The following is a 10,906-nucleotide window of genomic DNA, read 5'->3' as shown; positions in this document are numbered from 1 at the left end:
CTTCATAGGGGTACAGGGTAATGGATTGTGGTGGAGGAAGGAAGTTTTAGGAATTCCATAATATTTATACATTTTAATCCAGGAAAAGATTAAATTATATCAATATTTGATACTCAGATTGACCCCAGCAGTCTCCTTCAATCTGTATGTCAGAATGTCGTGTCATGCATGTTATCTGAGTTACTTTGTGGAAAAAGTGGAAGGGATTTACAGTAGTGTTCTTGTGTTTTGTTCATTTATATGCTACCTATTCAATCAGAACTATTTAACTGTAAATTCACTTATCTAACAAAGGTCCTTTTTAAGCGTTTAAAAAGAATCCTGCAAAGAAACCAAGATTGAAGATAATATTCTTCATAATGCAGGCATGGCAGATATAGCATATGCTGTCTGTGCCCCACCCCTGTGCCCTGGGCCTACTCTGGTTCACCCGCAGCTTCCAGAAATCCAGGACTTCTGAGGATGTGTTCTGGATGCCAGAGCCTGCTGGGCTGCATGTGATGCAGGCAGGGCACTCCCCAACCAGTGAGGAGCAGGATTTGGTATATAAATACCCTGGTTTCCTCAGTCCTCAGAGGACACTGAGGTATTTCTCAGAGTACCCCAGTAGGATAGAGTCCCAGTTGCTTATAGCAATAATCCATTCATTAGCACATGGTTCAGTGCCTTCCTCCCTTCCATCTTTCACTTCCCACTCCGTCATGGGGCCTTCTGGGATCGTCTCCCTCATAAGCAAGAAATCCTTGTCTAGGGACTGCTTTTGTTGAGGGGTGAGGAGGAATTGAACTGTAAACAGACAACAAAAAGTCACCAGACAAACAGCACTCCTGCAGTATTTGCCCTTCAGCCCCACTAAGAAATTAAAAACAATGGCATTCTAATGGTAGTCAAGTTGGATCACCTTTCTGTTCACACCCATGTGCTCTCACTAAATAGTAGTTTTACCATACATATAAGTTTAAACATTTTATAGTCATCTTTTTTCAGTTTTCATTTGTGTTTTTATTAGTAACATGCAATACATGTTAAACGTAAGTAATTAATATTTGTAAGTTGGGGGAATATACTTATCCCCCCATCGTTGTGTGTGATTAGTAAAATTGAGACTCTTGCTCTACAACTAGAGTACTACTCCTTTTAGCTCTTAAGATATGAATGTTAGTTACCGTCTGTCTCAAACTCTAGTCTGGTGAAGTGTGTATGTGGGACAAATGTATATGAAAAACTTAGTAGCTCTTAGTGGAATTCTACTCTTGACCATGATAGGATTTTCCATTTCTCCTTTGTATAAATGAAGTGTTAATTTAATGGACTGTTATTCATAGATTTATAACTTATTCCTTTGGAACATGATTAAAAAATAATGAACTTTCATATTAACTTAAATTATCAATTATATATTAATGTGTCAGACCAAAGATTTAGTTATCTTAAAAAGATTTGTTATCTGACATGTTGGAAGGAATTAAGAATGCTGGTTAATAAAAAATTCTTTTAAACTAAAAGTTATACTAATGAGACTTTGTGAACACTATAGAAATTTTAATACTTGTAAAAAGAATCAGCCTTAAAGAGAAAGAGATCAAAATGGTGCATTGTGTAAGTTACATAGATAACAGGTGCCAGGGATGCTGGATAGAATCAAAAGAATAATGAAAGTGATTACCAATCTTAGAATATTTATCCCATTTATTTATTCTATTTACCTGCCAAAAACAAAACAAAACAAAACAAAATGAAGATCATAAAGTACCTTTCTTCTTAGGGTCACTGTGAGACTCTAGAGAAAATGCATGTGGAAGATAGCTCAGACATAACATTTAATAAATGCTATACAAAATTAAGATACTGCTTACTATATCACTGGCTTTGAACATATAGTTTCCAGTTTTTAACTATTATTATTCAAAAAATTTTGATGCAGACTATTAAATGTGGATTATCTAAGAATGAGGGTGAAATAAAGGCATTTTCACTGGAATAAAAACAGACTTTACCACTAAAATTACTTCCCTAAAGGAACGTCTAAAAGATACTCTTCAAGGAGGAAAATTATCCCAGAAAGTCTGAGATGTAAGAAGTAATGATGAGTAAAGTAAATGATAAGCACTTGGGTAAATCTAAATAAATATTGACAGTATAAAACAATAAAAATGTCTAATTTGTGGGGGGGGGGACATGATATACAGTAAATTTAGCCGGATATGGTGGCTCACACCAGTAATCCTAACACTTTGGGAGGCCAAGGCAGGAGGATCACTTGAGGCCAGGAGTTCAAGACCAGCCTGAGCAAGAGCGAGACCCTGTCTCTACAAAAAATAGAAAAAATGAGCTGGGCATGGTGGCACGTGCCTGTAGTCCCAGCTACTCAGGAGGCTGAAGCAGGGAGATCACTGGAGCCCAGAAGTTTGAGGTTACAGTGAGCTATGATGGCACCACGGCACTTCAGCCTGGGCAAGAGAGCAAGACCCTATCTCTAAAATAAATTTCTTCAAGTTACAGTGTCTGTTATTTAACCTTTTCATCAACAGATGTCCTATTCAGCAGGATTCCAGCAAGGATCTACGGACACCAAGGCCTCATCCTCTCAGACTAGATGCTTGGTACTAGCACCAGTCCCATTGTGTTCCAACTGACTCCTGGCATAGGAAGGGGGAGCGGGGATGGGAAGGTGAAAGTACATGTGGTGAGTGCCTAGAATCTGGACCTCCCCCTTTGTGGTAGAGGTCTAGATTTACATTATTCTGAGATGTTTTTAGGGCCATTTAGAGGAGCAATAAATCCTAGGTTTGCTAAATTTTTCCTAGGGTTGTTATTGCATTATTCTAAATTGCCAGGAAGAGAGGAAAGAAATAAAGTTGACCAAGCATTGCTGCAGTTAGAGTGGTAGTTTCTTTGATCAGCTGGATGTTCTCTTTTCAAATCTTTTGTCTGCACCAACCCCTCACACACTACATGAGAGCAATTGAGATAAAATTTCTCCATATATAAAGGACACTTGCTCCCTCCAGCCCAAAGCTTGGGCATTCTTAGGCGACTAAGAATCTTGTTTGAGAGGCTCCTCTTGATGTGCAGTGGCCTTTTAGGGCTCCCTCATAGCAGAAGAATATTTAAAATACTATGCTCCTCCAGTGAACTCTCCTAAAGTGTTGGTTGCTTGGTGTTTGAAGCATCTGGGAGGTAAGCTTTCCATAACACCTTGGGGCTGATCAACTTAGGGGTGAGAGCCCGAGGACGGAGGCTCATAAATGGTACACCCATTGACCTTCTGTCCCATGTTTCTTCTTATCCCCCCACCCTACTAAGACCATTGCTCAGATCACGGGACCAAGGGTATAACTCCTTTTCAACCTACAGCCACCAAATCCAAACCCTGTACTTCTATTCAAGGTAAAAAAAAAACAAACCCAAACCCTGTGTAACAGCAGCACAGTCCTTTACCTGCTTCAGTAACGCTGCCTTTTTTCCATCTCTTCCTCCTTCGCCTGTCTGCAAGAGGTATATTTTAATTGAACTGACCCCCATTCCAAACAACCACTCTGCCAATATCATAAGACTAATAACCTCTGTTTCTAAGGAATACCCACCGATCTCCCTGTTTGCAACACCTATTTCTCATCCAATCCTTGGTCCTTGTCCTACAGTGATCTCTGGTTCAATTCCATTCTCCAAAAAATATCTCAAATGAATCCTTAAATTTTAGGAATTTATCTGGACTCTTGTGTGCCCTGCCCCCCACACTTATGTTTTTATCTGTAGGGCTCGACATAACCTCAGATCCCACGAATGTCTCGACAGCTGGTGAATGGGATAAGTCTGCCTTTTGGTATGTTTAAATATGACCACCACCATCCTACAAGTAAACCATAGTCCCCAGCCCAGCTCATACTGTAGACATAGAAGGGCCCTTTCTATTATAGATGACCATGTTGACAGCTGTAGATACTCTCCAGGATGTGATTTACTGGGAGGGGTCGACCCCCAGTGAATGGGCTAGGTTTGGAAGAATATTAGGATCCTGACTGGGATTTGGTAGTGCTTGTAATCAATACATGATTAGAAATCTTTCTCATGCTGTCAGTAGAATTGCTCGTTTCACTGCTCAAGCCATTAGGGCCCAACACCAATCTTTAGATTCACTTGCTCATGTACCCCTAGATAACCACATTGCAATGGATTACCTCCTCACTACACAAGACGGTATTTGTGCTGTCCTGAATACCTCATCTGCACTTGGGTAAACGCCCCCTGCCAGGTTGAATTGGAAGCTCCCAAAATCTTAAGATTATCTAAGTCCCTGAAAGGAGTACCCTCAAAGGGCCTCTTCAGCTGGTTAGACTTCCAATTCTCAGACCTTTTTATCTGGCTGCTTTTTATAGCATTGGTTCCCTTTGTTCTGCCTTGGAGTTTTTAGTGGTCCTTCTACTAGGTCTAAGCATTTGGCTCCTCTTTAAGGTTATTCTAGCCTGTTTTAACAGGTATCTGCATGAAAAACCCACCAGAATCATGCTGGCCCCAAACCTTGAAACTTTAAATTCATCCTTGGATGTGGATTCTAACTGGCCATCTGGTCTACTTGTGAATGGAGCTGAGAGCTCTATGCTGACTCAAAGTTATGTATGTACCCTGTGCCTGACTTTGGGCTTTTCTTAGCTGTCTGTTCCATTCCACCTCCTGGACCTGACAAATAAGAATGTGATAAGTTGTTTCTTAATTATCTTTATTCCAATGGACCTTTCAGTTACTCGTATTGTTGATTATTTTTCTAATGTTTCTAAATTGCAAATGCTGCAAAAGTAAGAAATGCCACTGAAAAAATAGAACTTCAGTTAAAGTTATGTTAGTTCATCGATTTGAAATAACAGACATGAAATGTAGTAAAAGCAGCCTTCTATTGCCTGTTTTGTCCACCATACTCTTTCCTCTATTTCTGACCAAGTGAGGAGGGCTTTCTGTTTTAATTTTTAACCTCAAAGTCCCAAAGTTTGTGAAAAGGACATAAAATTGGGAATTCCTCCACCTGACTGACCATCGCCTCCAAGAAACAGCTCCTAAGGAGATGATTCAAATCACAATGACATGGAAATCTTTGCATCCTCACTGACAGATCAGATGATGGCACTTCATATAAGGAAAAAAGTAGATCAAGAGCATTTAGAATTCCAGTTTGATCCACTCTACCTTATAATTCTAAACAAACAAACCTTGTCCACTTCAAATCCCTCGAATTGTATTATTTGGTCTTCAAAGCCTTTCTCTGCGAGATTTCAGCCAAAAGCAGGGAATTGTCAGAAAAAGGAAAATTTGAAGGACAAATTTTAAAAGTGGCCCAAGACAGCTGCAGTTTGGACATACAGGTAATAGAAACTAGGCCTATGAACTAAAGCTGAACCCTGGCTTGCAGGGCTGGAGTCTGGCTAGTATTTCACTGGCATGTACTGGTTACAGCCTTCCCTATCAGATGAAGTGTAAAGGTAGGAGAGAATCAGTCATCCCGCTCCAGACCCTAAGACACCTGCCTGCTCATTAACCTTTTACCCTATGTACGTTAACCACATATTTGCTTTATCTTATATACAATGATATCACTGAACACCAGTCAGAATTGTAAGAATATCACCTTTGCTTCAGTATCTCCTCCTATTTCTTTTTCTTTTTTTTTCCCTTAGTGACTGGGTCATGCTGTATTGCCCAGGCTGGCTTCAAACTCCTAGGCTCAAGTGATCCTCCTGCCTCAGCCTCCCAAGTAGCTGGGACTGCAGGCACTTGCCACCATGCCCAGCTCCCCTTCTCCCATTTCTATATAAGAGGAATATATAAATACTGGCTCATGTAGCCCACTCAAGGACACATTCTTGATTTGCACTGAGTCTGTGCAAAAATATTTGATAGAATTCAGTGTCTTTATGATAAATCAATGCCTTACATAAACAGATTAGAGAATAATGTATCATTAGATACAGAAAAACTTCTAATAAAACTCAACACCTTGGCCAGGTGTAGTGGCTCACACTTGTAATCCTTAGCACTCTGGGAGGCCAAAGTGGGAGGATCACTTAAGGTCAGTTCAAAACCAGCCTGAGCAAATGTGAGACCCATCTCTACCAAAAATAGAAAAAAATTAGCTGGGCATGGTGGCACACTTCTGTATTCCCAGCTACTTGGGAAACTGAAGCAGGGTACAGGAGGATCGCTTGAGCCCAGGAATTTGAGGTTGCAGTGAGCTGTAATGACACCACTGCACTCTAGCCCAAGCAACAAAGTGAGACTGTCTCAAAAAAAAAAAAAAAACACGACAGCTTTTCATGATAATAAATCTTCCCCTGAAATTCAAGGTAATTCCCTTGAACTGATAAAAGGTATATATAAAAATCCCACAGTAAACATTATTAATAATGAAATTTCTCAGAGAGCTAAAAATAGAACTACCATTAGATCTGGCAATCCCTCTACCGAATACCTACCCACAGAAAAAGAAATGTCAAAAAGATACTTGTGTGCTTATCACAGCACTATTCACAATAGCAAAGATATGGAACCAACTTAAGTGTCCATAACAGATGACTGGATACAGAAAATCTGCTAGGATTACAGGCATGAGCCACTGCACCTGGACCCATCCTTCTTTTGATTGATGTTTCATGGAGGATCTTTTCCCATTCCTTTAATGTCAAGTTTCCCATATTATGTCTAGATATGGCTCTTTACAATAGCCAACTGTGTATTTTTTAAATCCAGTATAAAACTGTCATTTTAACTGGAGTACTTAGTCCATTTGCATATGTTGACCAAAGGGATAAAGACTGCAAAGCAAAGCAAAACAAATATTAATACTTTTGTTGGGATTTTGACAGGAATTGCACTGGATCAACTGCTCAGTCACAGAAGTGACTGATGTCTTTTATAATACTGAGTCTCTCAATCATGAACATACTACCTCTCTCATTTAGGTTTTCTTTAAAGCTTCTTTTAACATGGCTTTGTAATTTTCTCCAAAAAGGTCTTGCATATTTTTGTTAGGTATATTTCTAGAAACTTTATATTTTTAGTTATGATTAAAAATCATATTCTTAAAATTCCATTTTTAAATTCTGTTGCTGGTACTTAGAAAAATGTAAACATTGATTTTTTAACTTACAAATTTGCTAAACTCTTAATTCTAATAATCTATTTATAGGTGACTTTGGGTTTCCATGTACCACAATAATATAATCTTTATTTTTTAAACTTGTATAAATTTATAGGGTGCAAGTGTAATTTTGTTGCACTGACATATTGCTTAATGGTGAGGTAAGGGCTTTTAGTGTATCCATAGTAGAGTAATGTACATTATACCCATTAAGTAATTTTTCATAATTCACTCCCCATCCGCCTCACTTCTGAGTCTTCATTGTCTATTTCGTCCTCATTCTACTTCCACGTGTGCATATTATTTAGCTCCCACTTAGAAATGTGTGGTATTTGTCTTTCTGTATCTGAGTTGTTTCGCTTAAGACAATGGCCTTCAATTCCATCTATGTTGCTGCAAAAGACATGATTTCATTCCTTTTTATGACTAAATAGTTTTCCATTGTAATATATATCCAGTCATCCGTTTTGGACACTTAGCTAGGAAAACTGCCAAGTCTGACACCTGTGAAAGGAAGGAGGCAGGAAGAACTGGAAGGAAGCACTTCAGACCGGCAACACAGCTGAGAAAGTCTTGGCCTGACCAACAGGGAGCACCTTTGCAAAGATTGTCTAAGGAGGAGTCCCACTTTGGGCAGAAATGGCCAGGCCCTTAGTTCCCCTGCCTTGCTCAGGCATTGGTTAGCTGCCTGCAAAGAACCTCTGCTCAAATGCTGCAGCAGATCCTGAAGGTGCTCTAGCTAGTGGCTGTCAACTGACACACTCTCAAAGGGAGATCTAAGCAGTACATTTCTATGGCTGCTATATGTTCTTAAAGAAGACTGAGGTAGGGAGACTTACCCTATTATATAGCTAAAGTAAGAGAGTATGATATTGGTAAAAGGAAAAACAAATAGAGAGTTTTAGAACAAACCCATGCATGTATGGACCTTAATATTATACTTTTTTTTTTTTTGGAGATAAGAGTCTTACTCTGTCACCCTGGCTAGAGTGCAGTGTCATCATCATAACTCACTGCAACCTCAAACTCCTGGGCTCAACCTATACTCCTGCCTCAGCCTCCTTCCTGAGTAGCTGGAACTACAGGTGCATACCACCACTCTACTATTTTTTTTACTTTTTGTAGACACAGGGTCTCGCTATGTTGCTCAGGCTGGTCTTGAATTCCTGGGCTCAAACAATCCTCCCACCTTGGCCTCCCAAAGTGTGCTAGGATTATAGGCATGAGCCACCACGCCCGGCTGAGAAATACTTCTTTTTTTTTTTTTTTTTGTCTCCCCTTTCCCTCCCCTCCAGAAGTACTTCTTAAAACAGAACCAATGAGCAATCATAATGGAAAAAGGATAAATCTGACTACATTATACTTAGAATTTTTTACTCATCAAAGATAGCATAAACAAAATGAAAAGAAAAGCTACAAACTGAAAGTATACTTGCACCCAATGTGAAAAACAAATGTTTAATATTCAAAACAAAATATAGTGTATATGCTAATATATATGTGTATATATGGACGCAAATATGTGTGCACACACATAAAAGAAAAAATAGAAAAATGGTCAAAAGATATTCAGAGACATTTTACAGAAAAAAACAGGAATGGTAAAAAAAAATGAAATAAGGTTCAATCTCATCAGGAAATGCAAATGAAGATCTCAATAAGACGTCACTTCATATACACTTGGATGACAGAAACTTAAAGGCTGACAATACCAAGTACTGAAGAAGTTGTGCAACAAAGAGAATTCCAACTCAGTGCTGGTGGGCACATAAAACTATAATGGTACAAGCACTTGGGAAACTATTTTGGCATTATTTTTTAAAGTTAAACATACATATACTCTTTAAACTGGCATATATCCTTGAGAAATTCTTGCTCATGTGCATCAGCAAAGATGCATAAATATATTTATATTAGCATTGTATACAGCAGCAAAAATTAGAATCAACTAAGACATCCATTCACAATACAATGGGTAAACAAATGGTAGTATATTCAGTGAAGCACTCAACAACATTAAAAATGAATGCACTATTATAAGATGCATAAATGTTAGATAAATCTTAGAAACATGTTGAATTTTTTAAAAAGACATTACAGAAGAATACCTTCAATATAATTCCTTTTTTTTGATACCTTTATCATGATACCATTCACATACCATAAAATTCACTCATTTAAAGTATGGTTAGGTTTGGAATGTGTTGAAAAAAGAAAAAATAAAGTATAATATTTGGTGGTTTTAGTGTCAAGTTGTGCAGCCATTTAATTTTAGAACATTGTCATCACCCCATAAATAAACCCCATACCTACTAGCAGTTACTCCTCATGCCTTTCTCTCCCCAGCCCCTAGTAACCCTAATCTACTTTCTGTCTGTATGCATTTGCCTATTATGGACATTTCAAATAAATGGAATCATATAATATTTGGTCTTTTGTGAATCTTTCACTTAAGCATCATGTTTTCAAGATTCATCTATGTCATAGCATGTGTCAGTAGTTTATTCCTTTTTATTGTCATATAATATTCCATTGTATGAATATACCACTTTTTAAAAATTCATCCCTTGATGAAATTTGGGTTGTTTCCAATTTGGGACTATTATGATTAATGCTTCAATGAACATTCATTTACAAGTTTTCGTGTAGCAAAATTTTTAAATGTTCAAAAACAAGCAAAACTAAACAAGTGCTAAAATTAGAAAGAAAAACAAGGGAGTAGCAGAATGAAATTTGGGAATGTTCTAATCAGTTCATTAAGGTTCATTTTTAATATGCCTCATAACTCATCACATGATAATAAGCATAGCATGTACACACATATATATGAACAGTGTGTTCTATCCTCAGCATTTTGTAAAAGCTTCATGGTTGTATGTGGAAGGGAAACCAGCCTTTAAAAATTTCAAGTAGATTTAGGTTTCTTAGGGTACCTGGGTTCTTCTCATTTCTCATATAGACTCATCCATTCTCCATATTCATCCCACCTGCACTCCCACTTCAAGCATGTTCAGTTCTGTGAGCATTTTTTGAGCCCTGGTGGATAAATCAGCCTGTCTCTGGGCTGCATTCTTAGGTTTCTACATCAGCTGCTCCATTGGGTCCACAGACCTAACACCCATTGACCAGCTTTCTGGCTTTAAATATTGGGATGGTACAATTCACAATTGCAAAGATATGGAAACAACCCAAGTGCCCATCAATACATGAGTGGATTCATAAAATGTGATATATGTATACCATGGAGTACTCCTCAGCCACAAAAAACAATGGTGATCTAGCACCTCTTAGATTATCCTGAATGGAGCTGGAGCCCATTTTACTAAGTGAAATATCACAAGAATGGAAAAACAAGTACCACATGTACTCGCCATCAAATTGGTACTAATTGATCAACACTTACGTGCACATATAGTAGTAACATTCATCGGGTGTAGGGCAGGTGGGAGGAGGGGAGAAGGAGATGGGTATATACACACCTAATGGGTGTGGTGCGCACCGTCTGGGGGATGGACACGCTTGTAGCTCTGACTGGGCGGGGCAAAGGCAATAAATGTAACCTAAACATTTGTACCCCCGTGATATGCTGAAATTTTAAAAAATGCATATTTACCTTTTAAAAAAATAATAATTGGGATGCTGTTATCTTCTCTCCCCTTTTCTTTGTCTTTATGGATTTATGCCTTTTTCCTGCGATTTTAGTAGGGTTTCAGGAGGAATTAGAGGCAAATAGGCATGTTCAACTGCTTTGGCTATCCAGAAGTTTTAATAGTTTAA

This window comes from Eulemur rufifrons, chromosome 29 (assembly GCF_041146395.1).
Source record: "Eulemur rufifrons isolate Redbay chromosome 29, OSU_ERuf_1, whole genome shotgun sequence".
In the NCBI taxonomy this organism is placed as follows: Eukaryota; Metazoa; Chordata; class Mammalia; order Primates; family Lemuridae; genus Eulemur; species Eulemur rufifrons.
This window is presented reverse-complemented; position numbering follows the sequence as displayed.